The 19,342-nt window shown below is 40.5% G+C and overlaps 1 protein-coding gene across 7 annotated transcripts in view; it reads right to left on the bottom strand.

The window, feature by feature from the left end:
• MAPK10 (mitogen-activated protein kinase 10) overlaps nucleotides 1-1,733 on the bottom strand; it is a 194,297-nt gene extending 192,564 nt beyond the window's left edge. For all 7 annotated transcript variants that reach the window (XM_074823883.1, XM_074823881.1, XM_074823876.1 and 4 more), the window contains exon 1: nucleotides 1,379-1,733. The gene's annotated coding sequence lies outside the window, so the exon portion shown is untranslated. The remainder of the gene's footprint in view (nucleotides 1-1,378) is intronic.
• Nucleotides 1,734-19,342: the final 17,609 nt, after the last annotated feature.

A 19,342-nucleotide genomic window follows, 5' to 3' on the forward strand; every position in this document is an offset into this window, starting at 1 on the left:
TGGTGCACTCCACTTTCCCCAAGGCACAGGAACCAAAGACAGCTTGTATGTGGGTAAAGACAAACAGTCCTGTGCAGTACCAACAGCATCCTATGCTATCTTAACCTTTCTCTTTTTCTGAAGCTGGCCTTGCATGAGAAGCATTGTGTCCTCCAGCAAGATGATTTCGGGCTTCTCCTGATCATCTACAATATACTCATTTGCATTTTCCTCCTAAAAAAATTTCTACTCTATGCCATCATTTTCTTCAAAATCTGTATTTTCATATAGTGTTGGTCTACCTTTAAACAAATCTCTGGCAAAACTCACAGTGAACATGTCAGAGGAGGGGAAGGCTGCATTGAGGATATCATGAAGCTATGCAGCAAAAAGAGCCCATGTAAACAAGCTTACAGTCACTCAGTACATGAATGGTGTGAAACATGCCCATCATGGTTCACTGGAAGCACCGCCTGCTTATTAAACAATGCTGTAACACTTAATTATCCAAGTCAAATTTGTATTATTTCTGATAAGACCTCTCTGCAGTAAAAAACAAAACCAACATTTCTTCCTGTAGCTTTTCTGCCAGAGGATTTCCCTGCAAAGCAACATTGATTTCACTGCAGTATCTACAGATTGTTAACTCTCTTTTGCAAAATAACTGGCTGTAGCGCGCTGTAAACACTTCTCCTAAAAGCTCTTGGTGGTTCTGGAAGACCCAACGGGCCAAGTTGTTCACTTGCATCTGAGAGTGATGCAGAAGAGTGATGATTACCTTAAAAGACCACTTTCTTATAAACAACTCCCATCTCCACATCCAACACAGTTTATCAAAAACACTCACTTCTCCCCATACACAGTTTTTTCTTTTTTTGGCATTCAACCACTTTGCAAAAGGCCAAGACCTCTGTCCTCTGGATCTTCTAGTTTACTATTATTCTCTCTTCTTTACTGTTATAAATTCAAATATTATATGGCTCTGTATGGACTATATAACCTAAGTAATGCACTCATTTCTACTGAATAGCAAGCCAAGACACCTCCTTCCCCCAAAAGCCCCCAAGCAGTGTTAGAGGTGATGAGGCTGAGTATAAACTACTGTTTACATGAGCCAGCTGGTAAAGCACTATCACACTCCATGATGTGCCTCTGCACTGCTCTCACAACCACTGGTCACCTAAAGTGCCCAAACAGAAAAGCTCATGCACAGCAAACACAGGAAAACGGTGGTTCTCTGGCCACAAAATGTACAGCTGCAGCCTTCTTGTTTGGTTAGCAGTTTACTTCATTAACCTGTCTCTCTCTCCCATTTATTTTTTTTTTAAACAACAATCAATATTCATCACCCCACCCTGCAAAAGCAGTTAGTCATAGAATATTAGCGTCAACCACCTACCATTCCGTGCTTGCGAGCTATTCTCCTCGTCCAGAAACCTTTCCCCCAAACTGCGACTTTAGGTGATATTTTTAAAATCACATTCCAAACAGAGCCGAGGAAAAGATGGGCTATTTATAACAATAATAAAAAATAAAAAGATGGGCAGTTGGATTCGAGGTAAATCACCGTTTTCCGTTAAAGAATTAAATAAAAGCCTGGGGGAGAGGATAGAGCAGAACAGAAAAAGGGGAGGCAAAATATCTGATAATAATGAAATAAAAGAGAGGAAAAAAAGAGTGGCTTGCTGAATCACGCTCTTTCACTGCCTGGAAACCATTGTGCAGCGTGATGCTGGCTGTACCATTGTGGAACCTACCAGAGGAGACAGGCAGGGAGCTTGGGGAATGGGGCTGCTATGGCAACTGAAAGGAGCACACATGACGTCAAAGCACACAGAGGTCTCGCAGGGGGAGGGAGAGAAGAGAAAAGTCTAATCTGCAGCCACAGCTAACCGTATCTCCTGGTGAATCAGGGGACAGGGCAGACTGCAAAGGGAAGCTGAATAGGCTTCTGTAGCACTTACCAGCAGCAGCAGCTGAGGCATCTGCAGCATCAGGGAGCTAGTCAGGACAGAGAGGAGGTAGTAACAGCAGTGTAGATCTGCTCTTTTGTTTACATTATTTGCTATACAAAGGCATAAATGTCCATCACCCTAAACAAAAAGCCACATATTTGAAAATCATTTAAGTTTCGGGGGATGTGTGTCTTAAAAAAGCCCCAACACATCTCCTTCATAGCTATTGAACACAGCTCTTCATGCAGCTATTGCTCGCATGAACAAGCAATGCAGGTCTGAAAATAGAGCGCCTCAGAAGCCCAAGGAACCACTAGAGATCTCCCCATTAGCAGTACGTTGTGACCACTACTAGAATGCCCTAAATCCTCAGACTAAAATCTTGCCACTTCTAAAAGGTCCCATTGCACAGAGGCACTATCGCATTTTGAGCTCACAGAACCAGCACAGAACCAGGTCACGACTTCTGATGTCCTCAGGTTTAAAAGTTATGCAGACATTTCTTCTGCATACATCAAACTGCAGGATGTCTCCTCTCTTCTGACATTAAACAGCAAAGTACACTGAACTAGACTTCCATCAGATTTAGGCTGGGATAAGAGCTAGCCAGAAATATTATGGTGAAATTCAATCTTTCTGGAATACCTTTGGAAAACAAACCATTTCATTCAGCTTATCAATTACACTGGTCAAGAAGAGCTCCAAGGAACTCACTGCAGCTTTCCTGCCAGTGGTCTGAATATTCCGCAGTCTCTACCATGGCCAGAGCCAAACACAGTCCTGTGTAACCTGGAACTCTAGCACAGACATCATCTAACTGGGGTTGGGTAACTGTTGCCTTTCTGAGGGCCATCCAAGTGCATTTAGCAAGGCTGTACACTGACATATAACATTATTGTGGTTTAGGCCCAGCCAGGAACAAAGCACCACGCAGCCATTCACTCACCCTTTCCCCCCATGCTGGGAAGGAGAAAAATGAAGCAAAAGGCTCTGGAATGGAGATAAGGGCAGGGAGGGGTCACTCACCCATTATGGTCACAAGCAAAAGACAGGCTCCTTAGGGGAACAAAAAAGGACATCACTTTAATTCAAAACACTAAAAACGACACTCAACAGACAGAATGGGACAGTGAGAAGCTTTACCATATCTTAAAAACACCTTCCCCTCACCCTTCCCTTCTTCCCCCACTCAACTTTGTTCCTGATGTCTCTACCTCCTCCACCCCAGTGGTGCAGGGGCAGGGGATGGGGATGCAGTCAGTCCACCACTTCTTCCTCCAAGGTGAGGGGAAGCACTATTCTGCATTCTTCCCCCTGCTTCATGGGGCATCCCTCTCATGGGATACATTCTTCTCGAGATACTCCGGCGTGGGTCACCTCCACGTGTTGCAGTCTTGCCAGCTCCAAGCTACAACAGCGGGGGCTGCTTCTTCCCACAGAGTCCAGGGGTCCTCCCCAGGCCGCAGGTAAATCTCTGCTCCTCCAGTGATTCCCATGGGAGGGCAGCCCTGCCGTCTCACCATGGGATACAGGGGGGGTCTCTACTCTGGTGCACCTCCCCCTCTTCCTCCTTCCTTCCACTGACCTCGGTGTTTCCACAGGTGTCCTTCTCGCAAACCTCCTCAAAGTCCCCAACCCCCTCAGGTTCCCCTTCTTAAATATGTTATCGCAGAGGCACAGCCACCATTGCTAATTGGCTCGTCCTTGGCCAGAGGCAGGTCTGACTTGGAGCTGGGGGAGCTCTGAGAAGCTTCTCACAGGGACCACCACTGTAGCCCCTCCTCCACTATCAAAAACTCCACCACTCAAACCCAGCACAGACATGATCCATAAACACTTAAAATGTTTAACATAAAATGGATGAAGTGAAGCCATCCTTTGGCTGTGTTGGGCCCCTGAGCTACAGGTTACCCATTCTTCTCTTAACTATACCATGTTCCTCCACCCTCCTTTCTTCATTAGTGTGGTGGTTTAGTTCCTGCCAGGGTCTGAGACCACGTGGCCGCTGCCCCTCCCCCACAAAGGGAGTGAAATACAAAGCCCCGGGCTGAGATAAGGAGAGGTTTAATACAACAGTGCAACAGCAACGCAGCAAACAACAACAATAACAATAACAGTAACAGTAATAACAATGAACAGAGCAAAATATCTACCAATACAGCAGTGAGAAATGCGATGGCATAACACACGTGTTAACCGACCCATCTCGCTTCGGCGCCAGGATGTGACGTCCGCATGATATATGAATAACCTGGCTAGAGCTCCCCCCCCCACTGCTGAGGAAACTTAACCCTATCCTGGCTAAACCAGGACAATTAGCCTGTTTCTTCTGCATGTTCTGTTATTGACATCTATTTTTTGAAGTGAAGGTTTTCATCTTGATCTGTGTATCATTTGTGCGTACATATATATATGCATGAAAGCCTGAACCAGTTCTCTGGTGAGGAAAAATTATATAGTTCCAACTTTCCCACACTGTTGTCTTTTTTTTTTTTTTTTTTAATTTACTTAATAGCTCTATCACAAGCTAGCAATCACCACAGAAAGTTCTGCCCAAGGTCCACCTTATACTACAAGAGGACTGGATGGAGCGTAGTGAAGAAGAATGCATAGAGACATTATGTGCTCGAAGAATGTCCTGCCAGTGTCACCAGTGTCCTGAGGAGGCATGAAGGGCAGCAGGAAACAACCTCCACTGGAGTTTGCAAACACCTGCACAGCAGACTTAAGCTATAAGTCAGGCAGTTTTAGTGTGTCAATTAACTGGCCCCAGTAACCATAGCATATTTCACAGAATCACAGAATCCCAGAATCATCTTGGTTGGAAAAGCCCTTGAAGATCCTCCAGTCCAACCATGAACCTCACACTGACCATTCCCAACTCCACCAGATCCCTCAGCGCTGGGTCAACCCGACTCTTCAACCCCTCCAGGGACGGGGACTCCACCACCTCCCTGGGCAGCCCATTCCAACGCCCAACAACCCCTTCTGCAAAGAAATACTTCCTAAGAGCCAGTCTAACCCTGCCCTGGTGCAGCTTGAGGCCATTCCCTCTTGTTCTGACGCTTGTTCCTTGGGTCAAGAGACTCATCCCCAGCTCTCTGCACCCTCCTTTCAGGGAGTTGTAGAGGGCGATGAGGTCTCCCCTCAGCCTCCTCTTCTCCAGACTAACCCCCCCCAGTTCCCTCAGCCACTCCCCATCAGACCTGTGCTCCAGACCCTGCACCAGCTTCATTGCCCTTCTCTGGACACGCTTGAGTCATTCAATGGCCTTTTTGGAGTGAGGGGCCCAAAACTGAACCCAGTCATAGAGGGGTGGCCTCACCAGTGCCGACTACAGGGGCAAAATCCCTTCCCTGTCCCTGCTGGCCACCCTATTGCTGATACAAGCCAGGATGCCATTGGCCTTCTTGGCCACCTGGGCACACTGCTGGCTCATGTTCAGCCGGCTGTCAATCAACACCGCCAGGTCCCTCTCTGACTGGCAGCTCTCCAGCCACTCCTCCCCAAGCCTGTAGCACTGCTGGGGGTTGTTGTGGCCCAAGTGCAGCACCTGGCATTTGGCCTTATTGAAACTCCTACAGTTGGCCTTAGTTGACTGGGTAAGCTTCAGAAATCTAGTTTACTACACTTCTTTTTTTGAGTGGTGAGGAGAGTAGGGATAAGTAAAGGAGCTGCAAGATACGTATCAGAAACCACAATCAGCAGTAACTACAAGATATTGAAACAAAACCCCCCAACCTAAACCCTCATCACAAGATTGGCAAAACAAAAAAATATTTAAACAGTTTTCACATTGTCATTAAAAACACCAAAACTTCTCCATGATAGGTAAGACTAGAAGTGGGGATGGTCTAAATTTAAGATGAACCGGACTGAAGCAGATGTTTACAACATGAAGACAGCTACAAAGGTCACCATGAACCAATTAAATTTATTTCAGCTAAGGTCTTGTATGCCCCCTTTGTGTCTCTAAAGCACTCGTTAGTGTTGGCCTTTCTTAGTACAAAACATCTTGTTTTACTTTAAATGTGAATTCGAAAAAAAGTACATACAATTTGTAGCCCAGGTGATGAACACTAGACTGTACCTGTCACTGATTTTCATGAGACAGACTGGGAGCACTGAGATTAGGAGAACAATTATGTTAGGAGTTGCTCATATTCAGTCCTATATTTGTACAAATAAAAAGAGATCAGTCTTAAAACCAAAAATAACAATGTCAAATTGAGATTCTGGTCCATCTGCATTTCCAAATCCTTGTTTGCTGATGTCGTTTAGTTTAAAAAAAATACAAAAAAAAAAGGATGAAAAATACATATAGGCACTCTTTTAAAGAATTAAGCACTGCTTTTAACAGGTGGAGGAAAATGGCTGTGACCCTGTACTTATCAGTAAAAGTTTTCACAGAATCACAGAATTTCATATGAATCTTCTGAAGTGGTCCTACAAGGGGACCAGTAACTACCAAAGTACTAGCTCTGCCTGCTGTGGAAGTACTCTGTGACTCACTGCTAATCCATGTGAGGTCCAGGACTAAACTGGAATTTCTGAAGCAGTTTATGTTATTCCTCCCAGAGCCTGCTGCATGGATGGCTGAATGTAGCAACTCCTGAATTGCCACAGTTCACAATCTGGCATGTTAAAGTAATCTAAAATTGGCAATGGCCTAATGCACTGGGTTGCAAACTGTGATGATTTAGGAGCTGCTACACACCCCATTCAGCTCTATCTGCCTTACAGAGGTCATATTCTTCTCAATGGCTAAATGGATTGCGTTAAATTAAGACCACTAAAATAAAATCCTAGTAAGCATGCACCTTCATGTTTTAAGGCATAAAGCAACAAACCAATCTCTGAACAAATTCTTCCACCCAACACAGTGCTAAAGCTAGAATTAAGTGATTTCTCAACATCACTTTCAGCCATAGCTTTCTATGATTCCAGTCTGATGTAATGTTGCACTGTCAAGTGGAACAGTGAAGAGGTGTGATAGGCTATCTACAGATGCTGGAACCCAGAGTCACTATGCCACTGCTGTTCTCCCCAGGTATATGCCCACTGTACATCTCATCCAAGAGTTCCCTTGTTCCAAAGTTATTTTTCAAGCTTGAGGACTCAATATACAAACCTTTTTTTGCAGCTCTCATTTGTCTGCAGTACAACCCTCCATTGTACTGAACTTCTCAGCTAGTTTTAATAAAATCAAAAAATTTGCAATGTCTTCACTGATTTTATGTGATCTTATTCTCAAGAATAATTACTGGTGAAGGTTGACCTGAACTTTATCTCAGTCAAAAGAAAGAATGATCTTGGATTTTGTTCTCTTCTCCATCAAGATGCCTTTAAAGCTCTTACATTTTCCACATGATTATTACATTAATGGCCAACAGAGTCTCTTGGAAAAGTTGAGGGAGCTGCACATACTCCTAACACCCCTCTTTCACCCCCTTTTCTTCTACTATCTCTTCACCACTATACCATGAAGAAAAATATATTTTAATCTCAAGATTTCTTTAACTTTGTTATACAGATGGACAAATGTAACAGAACTAAACTGAGTTGGCGAAATAACTATAACTGGTATCATGTCCTCTTTCTGGTTAATTCTGCCATTGAAAAGCACAATCTAAACAATGACTCCATGTGGCCTGACCGATAAAGAGCTGCTGCAGTTATAAAGTGTAGCTGGAGACAAAGTCTGGTAACTGAGAACAGGCAAGAATATCACAAGGCTGGGCATGTCTGTTGGACAAGTTCACTTGATTCTTTTTTTCACAAGGAAGATTTTAAGTGAATCAGCATAATAGATGCATCAGAAGAATTTGTAAAAGACAGAGAGTAACCTAAGGAGTTACACTGATCACCTGCTTGTACATCATAAAAACAACTGCAAAATCAGAAAACTACTCTGGTATTTTATGGAAATATATTATTTTAGAAATTAAAAACATGTTTTATATGTGGAAAAAATGGTTCTTCAAGTCAAGAACGCTATTCATTACCTGTACATTTCTAAAACAAGATCTTATATAGGATAAAACAAATCTTAGCAGATTTACATTAAGCAGCAATAAGACAGGCACTAACAAAGAGAAATATGCACATGCATGCACGCATATGAATACACAAATTAAAAGGGTTCAAGTCTTTACACTCATCATAATTAGAAAAAGGAAGTCCTGATTCAAAGCCCATAAATATCAAACAGAAGGATGCACATATACCTCACCAGGCAGTGAGTTAGATGTAAAAAACTGGACTGCTAAGTACTTCAACAAAGGGAATGAACTTAATTAATAACTTAAAGCATACTGTCCTGTCCTGCTCAGACGAGGGAGACAAGTGACTTAGATTTGTAAATCCCCAACGGAGTGGAAAACGGTGAGACAAGTCTCAAAGTCCAAACATTTATTAACTTCCCACAAGGTACTAATTGGACACGCGATAATTGACTGAGTATATAACGAGTTGTGGCAAGCAATACAGTATGCCTTGCATTGCTTAATGGTAGTGAAGGAAAAGGGGAAAAAGGAAAGGAAGGAGATGGAGGGAATAGAGGAATAGAGATCACCGGTCTGGGTTCCTGCGTCGATCCTGCCAGCGAGGGTTCCAGGAGGCAGCCGTCTTCTTCACTTCACTGCACTCTCCAAACCACCCCTCCTCCTTGCCCCCCTCAAATTATATCCACTTTCCTTGGGTCCGTCCCCTGGGTCGACCCACATACCTACGTATCCCATGGATGGGGAGGGGTAAGGTGTTTCATGGGATGATGTAATTAGCATGATCTTGTTAATCTTCGTTAGCATATTGAGGGTGTGAACTTTAACATGCATTTCGTGGATAATGAAGCAAAGGGCATTCACCAGACAGATGCCCCTTGGAACTTGACCAGGTGCACCAGAGCAGAGCCATCCTGTCTCCACAGGACTCCCCCCTCCAGCCGCATCCTCTGTTATTGGGGCAGCCTCATCAGCTTCGACCTCCACACCATCCACCTTGTGGCTGTAGTTTCATTACTTGCGAGTGTTTGAGACATTCCTTAGCTCGGAGGGCCTCCACTCCCCCCACTATCCTTTATCTCTTTCTCAGGCTGTTTTTCTTAGTCTTTGTTTCTCACAGGCCCGTTTCTTTCAGGACCCGTTTTTACAAGTCGTCTCTCACACATACAAGTGTTAGAGAAACAGGACCTTCTTACTGTGCATTAAACTATTTCATCTGTAACTTCAATTACTGCATATTTAGTGAAAAATATTTTAGTACTTATTCAGTGACTCACATATCAAGAAAACTATTTCAACACACAATACTACCACCATTTTTGAAACCTCACTCTCACTGGTCTGTCTACTGTCAAGGGTTGAATGTCCTGTAAAATTCTAAAAAATGAATAGACCCTAAAATGCACTAAAATTTATTCAGAATTATATATCATGGGTGTTTTATTATCCTAATGACATAAAATATTACATAAAATGCTAAAGGTGCTATAAACTGAATGCTTACTATGGAAAAGAAAACAATCATAATTTTAAATCACCATCTGAAGGTAAAAACAAAAACTGCTTGTGTCTTCTTTAATTTTAAAAATTGCCATTTCCTGTATTCAGGAATTTTTCCAGAGCGAATCATTTAATGTTCAATTTTCCCTGCAGAGATACATAAGATATGTATCAATGGGATATTGACAATTATCAATTATTCCAGTACAATAGAGCACTACACAGAATTCAAACTTGTTTCAGGATGGAAATAAACAGCAATTGACCTCTCCCCCAAATTAGTACTTCCTCCATTTACATAACATGAATACACAACCACTGTTTACAACATTTCACAGGTTTGCCTGAAAACCATGACATGCTTCCAGCTGACTTCTGTGAAAATATCTACACTGTCAGTTCACTCTGCTACAACCATAAAATAAAATCAGACTGTGACAGATGGTGTCCAGTCTGTCTGACGATATTATCTGCTGTATAAATATTAATGATTTTAATAAGTTTTGCTCCAAATATACATTTTGAAAGAATATGGTTTCCTATCTTGAACTTAACTAACAGTAGAAGCTTTGACCATGTTACCATGGCAATAATATGTTCCCTAAGGTAGGATTTAGAAGAGTTGGGCCAAATAATTCTCTTGGATAGACACTGCTGTATTCAAAGTTGCACAGACTTACTGAAATGGGAAAAGAATGAACAGCTAGATTTGGTGAACTACATGGATTTCAGCACTCTGCTGACATGTAGCTAAACCTCCTCTGCTTACTGAAAACTCTGGTTCCTGGGTAACTTCAAAAGCTTTCCATATATTGCTTCTTCTTAGAAAGTCTTTGTTGGTAGATTACTTGCTTGGGAGTTGTTTTGTTTCTTAAATTTAATTCTTGGATAATAGCTTTGGCAACTCATCCACTTTTTCTCAAGCTCACCAGGTGATACTTTGCACTTACTAAGTCCTGATTCCACATTTCTTGCACATGAGCAAGTCTCTGCTCCCATGAGGAAGCCAAACAGTTCCAATTAAGACTGGGATTATAGAATGTCAAAACTAGCAGTACATGAGCCATTTATGTTAATACAACTGGGTTGACTGTCTCCATGCATTTGGTTCCCCCAGGTATTTCTTCCAAACACACAATTTCGAAGGTGTGCTTGTTCCACTTTGGGAGCTGAATGATCTCATTATGAAAAAGCATTTTTGAATGTTTTATTTTATCTCAGCCCTGACCCAAGAAATAGGTTAAAAAGGTTTTGCTTAAAGCAGGGAGTTGTAAAGACTGCAACTGATAAAGACAGAAACTAGTATTGAGGACTCTAGCATTGCCTGCAAGTTAAAATGAAGTAAAAGAGCTAAATATTCGTTTGATTTGCAGAAAATTCATTTGCAGCAAAACAGGTACATCAGCTACCCAGTGCACTATATATGGAATGCATGTTCTCAAAGTACATAAAAATTATTTTCAACATACCTGCTTTCACACTTGATGCCTAAGGAATGGTTGCAATGCTCTCAAATGCTGGGCGAGGACAGGAGTATGCATTACACATGACGCTGTACCAGCATCAGTATGGAGCCTTCCTATCAGTGACATCACGACCACAAGGAGTTTTGGCTGCTTCATCTTAGCAGGAGCACCTCAGGCTGCATCTCTCATATCATCTCATACTGGCTGGCATGGGACTGGAGAAATGCAAGAAGCACCTGAAAAACCACGTTTCCTCTTCCTTCCACAACTCCAAACACAAGGTAGAATGGACATAACTGTAATTTAATGTCACACTCAAATAGTTTTATCAAGACAAGCAGCAGATATAGTCTAAGATAAGACCCTTGGAGTTATTACTTCCATGATGTACTCAGCTGCTTCTATCATACAGCATTATGCCCATCTCACAGAGCAACATTTTTAAGCACCATGTTTTAATATTGATTCTGGAACGAAACAACAGCTAAATGAGGATGATGTGCAAACTGACTGAGCTCAACAGGTCTATAAATCCCCCAAAGGTGCAGAACAGGGAAGTGGAAAGAATGTAGTTCCAAGCCAACATAATTTAATTTCAGAATTGAAGTAATAGCTCAGATATAACACAGATCGCGTTCTCCAGGCGTTTTCATTCCACTAATTTAGACACTGTTTGTGCTTCTAGCCCTTCCCCCTCTTCACTGCCTCAGCATACTTCTCTTTTATTTCATCCCACCATATTGCAAAGGATGTCATAGAAACAGCAAGAAAAAAAAAAAAAAAAGAAAACAAAACCCGACACACTCATAAAAATCCTGCCTAAGCTAGAGAAACATAAGGATCCCAATCTGTTTACCTCACTGAAAAAATAAATTGAGAGATGGTGTGATCAGTGTCTGTGAGTACCTATACTGGAAGAAAGTATCTGATATAGACACTTGCGTAATCTAGTAAATTAGGACAAATCTACAGCCAGTGATTGCAATATGAATCTAGTCACAGTCAGAAAATTCAAGAAGAAAACCAAGTTCTGCAAGTTATGCAAAAAGCACATGGCATGCATCAATTTAATATAGAATTATTTCTGCTCACAGGGAAGTCAAGACCATAACCAGCCTGAATGGAAATAAAGACTTAGAGAACCACTTCTGTTGACTGAGAATAGTTTGCAGAGGCCAATTTCAAGGATGATTCTTACAACTGGTCTAATTACTTCACTGAAGAGGAACTGCAGCATCATACTATGTTTTCATGGTTTTTATCAGGGGGAAAAAAAAAAAAGAAAAATTACTTCAGGAAAAAAAGTGTTATTCCTGCGTATTAAATCAAAACAAAGTTCCAAAGGTAAGGATTAGTAACTGCTAAGATAGATAACTGACTGACAGGAAGAAAACCAAATTCTGGATCTGCAGAAAATTCTATAATCTGCCTTCAAGAGAGAAAGAGAGACTCTAAGTCATAGTTTAGCAATTCCCATTTTAGAGAGGAAAAATAACACTGGATCTCTATATTTCAGTCCTAAGAATTAAAATACCATTGGGATTGATTTATCTACAGTGATGTTTCTTGAGGGCCATTGCAAACTTCCACGATACCCTGTGTTTACTTGAGCTGAAATCAAGGACAAAAACCAGAGAACATTACTTTTTGACACCTACCTGGCAGGTCTATCTCCTACATTTTCCCCTCTGTGATTTGTCTTACTTGCTCTGGACTCAAGCAAAGGAAACATGGGATGGGAATCATATGCTTTTTATCCAAACAACATTCTTGGGTGAGCTGTCCTTCTTGCAACCATCTTATGAGACACAATTTGGTCATCTCATCATAAGCACCTGGTGCTATTTGAGATGCCCTATGAAGTCCGAAATAATCTACACAGATTTGGGAAGTATGTCACTGGACATTCAGGACAACCACGTCCCTCTTGAATCAGCAGCTAGATAACAGACAATGTTCTCTGTGGCATTTAATATCATACTGATATCTATGTTTATGCAGCTGGATTGGGTCCCTAGTGTCCTTGGACATCAACTCTACACTAGCCAGCTGCCTGTTGTCCTCTCCAAGTCAAAGTGCAATTTATGACACACTCCAATTTATCTTTCATTGCTATCGCAGACAGATGAAGCAAGATTACAACATGTGGCTATAACTTGGAAGATGCCCGTGAAACATCTTGTGTTTTTCTTTTGATCATAGACTCTAGGTGAAATCGTGACATGGATTCCTTTCAAGCACAGTGCTTTTCCTCCCAAAACAAAGCACCAGATGCCCCAATCAATCAGTGTCAATCTCTACCAATACACCAAAGCATAATTCCAGTTCTTGTGAAAAAAAGAAGGATGGTCATGCTATTCTATCACACTCTGTTATCTTTGCCTCCAAGACATCTAAACATAAAAGTAAACTCCTTCACACTTGTGAAATAAGGTCCTGTATAAGTCTTCATCTCATAAGTGACTACATTTGTGTATAATACCTCTCCCCAGGATAATTACGACAGTTTTCCCTGGCATTCTACATAATACACAACATATTTAATATAGAAACTGTTATCCAGATAAGTAAACTAGAAATACCCACAGCAGACAAGGTGCACTGCAAGACAGCTTTCTGGAGCTCTTTCATTTGCATGCAATATGTCATTTAGAGATATCACCAAGGCATTAAACCATCTAGTTGATCACACCTGACACACACATTTTGTAAATTGGCTTTGGGATGAAAAACACTATAGATATTTAAAATATTAATTTGAATACTGTAATACAGCAATTGTTAATATCAACTTCTGAACAGGTACCACCTTCACATTTTTCTCAAATTGCAAGGTTTACAGGACAGGGACACTTTTTTTTTTTTTTTAAATTACTTCCTGCAACCAAGCAAAGTACTCGAAATTCCTATTAAATAATAGAATTCATAAGAAATTAGTGAGAAAGCCTATTGAAGGAAACACAGATATAAATGACAGCAGCAGAACTATCTACAACAGACCATTGCACAAAATCATTAAATCAAGTTTACACAAACAGAAATTATAGTGCTTGCATAACTTCTTTTTTAAAAGTCACCTTTCTTGAATAAAAATAAGTTTTAAGAATTTCAAATTGCAAGCATATTTATTAACTGGACCACAGAAAAAGCTGTGCTGTCTTTTGAGTGTATAGGTATAATTTTGAGTGTATAGGTATAATCTTAACATTTGTTATAAAAAGTTCAAAGCTGCTTCACTTTTGCATCTCTGCAGCTTTTTGTTTTTCTTTAAGATAGTTTAAAAATATGGATCAAAGATATTTATAACAGATCTCAAAGATAATCTCATAATCTGCATGGTTACATTTGTTTCTGAGGAAATGTTCTCATTAACACAGAACACTCTTGGAAATGGGATGAGAAGTTCAAAGCTTTTGTCCTAAAAAAGCATGAAAAATAAAAGCAAGCTGAAACAGTTACCATTACTGCTAGCAGCAACATGTGGAAATTGCTGCCAAATACAAGCAATTCCTTTAATTTTTGTGGTTACCCAGCAAATGTTTGTAATAAAAACCTTTATTTTCAGTTGGCATTGAAAGGATTGGGAAAAAAAGACATGAGGAAAAATCCCAACTCTTCAGATGTTAACTGGAAAAGAAAGCACGCCAATCCATGAAATTCCTATTGATGTCATGAAGTTTCACTTCACTTTCCTCCTTAGGCAAGCAGCAAGGAATAGGAACAAATTCCAAAGTAATTTTAGCTTCTTTCATATCATAAAAAAAATTAAAAATAAAAACAAATCACAGAACAGATGGACAAAATGCTATGCAACGAAACCTTCACTGAGGACTATACTCAACAGAATATCTGCCTTAAACAGCCACTTCAAAGATGTCCCAGATCATTCCACCAAAAAAAGACTGTATTATAGATCTTCTTTTGACATCACTGGATTCAGTAAGAAACCTAGATACCCAGGAATGGCACATTGACACGTCTCTCTTTCAGGCCTGTGGTTCCCTGGATGGAATCCAAATCTCAAAGTTGAGTACCAATGCTTCCCATGCAATGTCTGGGGAGAAGCAGGCATTCAGGCAAAGCTTATCCAAAACTGCAGGCGTGAAGGATGACAACCAGCTAGTTATCTTAGAGGAAACTTGCCACCACACTTACATCTTAATTCCTTGCTCTGTCTAGAATATGCACAGTCCAGGTCTCCTCTCACAATCCTGAGTGCCCACAGTTCTATGAATAGCCAAAGAAGGACTGTTCATTGTTTTTGTAGCACAGCTGGAAAAAGTAGTAGCAATTTTCGATAATAGCTCAGTGGCGCAACCACTTTTCCAGGCAGTGACAGACTTGGATTCACTGTGCAGAAGTGAATGGAAAATCCAAAGTCAGAAACAGAAAGTAGGGGAGAAGTAACTCGGTGCAGTTTCTCAAAAGAAGAAGTGGAGGATTCTTGGGTTTGTTCCTACAACTCTTTAAGCAAGCAGAAGCAGTTTTTGAAGCGGCAAAAATGACCCAGGCCTGTGCTGAAACTGCCAAAAAAAAAAAAAAATGGCAGGCACTACCCTTCACATCTTTCTCTCTCTGGCTGCCTTTTCCAAGCAAAGTAGCCACAGCTGCATTCATGAAGAGCCTAATTTAACTGATATGGATAGTCTCAGTTTTGCAACAGTTAGTTACAGCTCTACTCTATTTCTCAATCCCTACACTTAACAGAGATGTAGGTGATTATCTCACCAGATATCTACAGAAGGGCATTAGAATTGCAGGTGCCAAGACAAGGAAATGATAAGTCTTTACAGCTTTATGTATTTAAAAAAATACAGCTCTTGCCCCTGCCACAACCACTCTTAACAGCAAAGCAGAGATCACCCTGATGAGGGATGAGACACAGATGAGGCTCAAAATTTCAAACAATCTTTTTTTTTTTTTTTTTTTTATGCTCAACTCCTAACAGCTGAAGATCAATCATTTATCAAACATATTGTCAAATATTAGATACATGATACCATGAGTCTGGTGCTGTAAGGGTGACTCCCAGTTATTTGATGATTTATAGTTTTCAAGGTTGATTTGGTAAGGCTAAGCCGCTCTTCAACAAGAGGAAGTTGCAATCAAAATAGGCTGCTTCTCCCTTCCCCAGGATCATCACTAGTGTTTATATGCACTTTTCCACAGACCAAGACTAGTCTGGTCCTAAAGCTTACCGCTACTACTCATTGCTGAAAATCAGCTTATTCTGGCTTACCCACACATGTATTACCTCCTGGGTGCCACCATGCTCCAGCCTATTCAGACAGGTACAACTTATTTGCAGTCTGGGTGCCAGTCATCTGATTGTTTCTAATTGCTGCAGACTGGATACCATTTTCCTAGTTCTCTTGTGTTTTTATGAACTATACCAGCTAGCAGATATTACCAAATAAATTACTTCCTGCCCTAGACAGTCTTGTGCTATGTCTGAGTGTAATAAAAAAAAATAAACATCACAGGCCTTTATCCTACAACTCACTTCTGTAGCATTTTCACTTTTTCCTCTCTTCTGCTTTTTGCTTGCTTCCTTCATTTAGCAGCTTCATTACTTCTGGAAGAAGCAAACCTTTTCAATTTAATTATTTTTGCAAATCTGGCTTGGTTTTTTTTAAATATTATGAAGGGAAGATCTTTAAGTGAAATGTTTATTGCAGATAGCAAATAAACCAACAACAGCTACAGGACTGCTTCCATCAGCCCACTGACCACAATACTGAAGCAGTTCACCTTAGACAAGCTCAGGGGATGATTCAAGTGTCTCTGGATGTAAAAGAGTAACAGTCAGACCCTTGGATAGCAGAACCAGCAAATAAATAAAGGCAAGCTTTCACTCCAATGATTAGCTTTATTTACTATTAACAGAAGACTAATTTTGCTTTTTATATCTACCATAATACTTGTGCATTTATCTTATTTAAACTGTTAACATCCTGGTTTATATTCCTTTAAGGTATTGCAAAAGTTCATCAGAATAGACCTGTTCTGACATGACCATTCTGAATGAAGGCCATTTTGGAGTAGTTTTCTCGGTGACTTGAGAGATTTCTTGTAAACAAAAACCTTGTATGACTCTTCAGTCCTTTCCAGGCCACAAAAGTGCAAAACCTAGCAAGACTGAAATCTCAGTGCCTAAAAGAAAATGCTTGGAATGCAGATTCCAGAAGTCACTTTCTACGACATTTAACATTTCTCTAACCAGAGATGCTATTTTTATTCAGTGATGCTTACTGCTCTTGTTTGCTTTTTGCCAGTAATAACATACCACAGGACTAGTCGGTCCATTTTTACATCTTCACAGAAAAGACGACACCACAGTGAAGTGCAGCCACTTCTTTATGTAATTGTACCTCTTCTTGAAAAGACAGTTAGACCTAAACAAAAATAAGCAATAATCATCCTTGTTTTTCATCTTTCCCAGAAAATGCATGGAGAAACACGGGTAATTTTCTGATATAATCTATTTTTTATCACGTATCCATACATATATATATCAGCCCTTTTTACATAGACACTAATAATATACAAAAGCTAGCAACCCCCCCTATTTTTATTTTATCATGTCATGCAAGTTTTATGATCAATTTCCACAGAACTATGGAAACCCATGTTTAGAATTTAATTTTTCTATTTTCAAACTCTTTGAGAGCATGCATTTTCTAGACAGGTAAACACAGAGGCAATGTCACTATTTATTACAAAATATTTTAGCTACTCTTTATGAGCAAGCTTTTTTCTCCACATTGCACAAGTCTCAACATGGAAAAACAGTGCTCAAGTCAGCAAAGATTACAGTAAAGTAGATTGAAGATATGATAATTCCTATTTCAGGTTACAAATTATTGATATACCCAAGTATTCAAAGAATTGACTGTCATTATTAAGCCATATTTATATTCCAATGATCTTATTATACACATGCTTTAGAACTTTTCTGAACCCTACAAAGTTCAGAAAGAAGTTTCTTTACAGCTGAATACGGTATAATTTGGTTTCCAGTTGTGGGAAGAGAGGAAGGCACGACATCAGGTTTCCGTTTTTCCCCAAGTACTCTGGAATGGCTATGACTGCACATCAACTTTGGGCTGGATGCCCACAATCACCTGGCAGCCCTGAAAGAACTCCAAGATACTGCCTGATGGTTTTGTTCCTACATAGCATGTTATGCAACATCACACTCGGTATGAAAAGGAGTTCTCCCTTGGGTCTAAGCTGGCCCGCATCACTGATCTCCTTTTATCACAGTGCAGCATGGAATATAATGCAGTTTCACCACAAATTCTCAACCTTCTCTGCTCTCTTTCAATACATGCATATATACATGTATTATATGAATAAGTATATATATACACACATACATACACAAACATGTTACACAATGAAAGAGAAAAAGCCAGAAAATACTAGTACTGCATGGCTCGGACACAGCCTGGCAGCCCAGTGGCCTCTTACAAAAAAGTTTATTCCACATTGTCTACGCTTTTAGAAAAGTGGACAAAAAGATGCATGTGCTCCCTACTGGGTAGTTTTTTCCATATTGCCTTTCAACAAGCACAGTCTTCCCTGGTTGCATGCCAGGAAAATCCTGTCACTCATGCAGATCGGGAAAACCACCATTACAGCTCTCAGACCTGCCGTAGTCAACGGTGTTTGGTGCCTAAATCAATACATGGTATGATTGCAAACTGGAAACACACACGTGCTTCAGTGTAAGTGTTAACATCAGAAGCAAGCTAGTACTAATCTGCATCACCATTCCGAAGTCACCTAGATAAATTAGAGGGCTTTGAGCTACTGTTGCCATAACCTTTGTACTCCCACATACCTCTTGCTATGTAAGATCTTTGAGCCCATGCATGCATTCATACCCCGCTGCTCTCTGTACCAGGCACTTAGGGTCTGCTCCGGAACACACTGGCAGTAATGAAAAGCCTCCCACTGAATTCAGCAGTAACACTTCAAGCCCTTAGGCAGACCATTTGTCAAGTGTTATGCAAATCTGTGCCTTATAAAATAAAATTGCTCTACGCTGCTACTGCATCTTAAAAGATGCAACAGAGTATTTTAAACTTGCTGTCTTTCTATGAGAGAAGAAGAAACACAAGAGGAAGGAACAACAGCTACAGAAACTAATCAGACAAAAACAGAGGGTGAGGGAGAGTTAACAAAACTCAGTAACTACATCAAAACATAGCAAAATCAATAGTTAAAGACAAGATTTTAACAAATAAATGCAGAGGGAGATGTTTTTAAATTGCCTTTCTCTTCCTGACCCAAATTAATGGTCTTCATAAACTGGGCATTCACAGAAGAAATAACACTTACTGATGTTTGTGTAAGTACAATGGAATCCCAATTATGATCACAGCCTACAGCTACAATAGCATGAAGAATTAAAACAGAAAGATGATGCACAGGC

This window comes from Strix aluco, chromosome 4 (genome assembly GCF_031877795.1).
Source record: "Strix aluco isolate bStrAlu1 chromosome 4, bStrAlu1.hap1, whole genome shotgun sequence".
Lineage (NCBI taxonomy): Eukaryota > Metazoa > Chordata > Aves > Strigiformes > Strigidae > Strix > Strix aluco.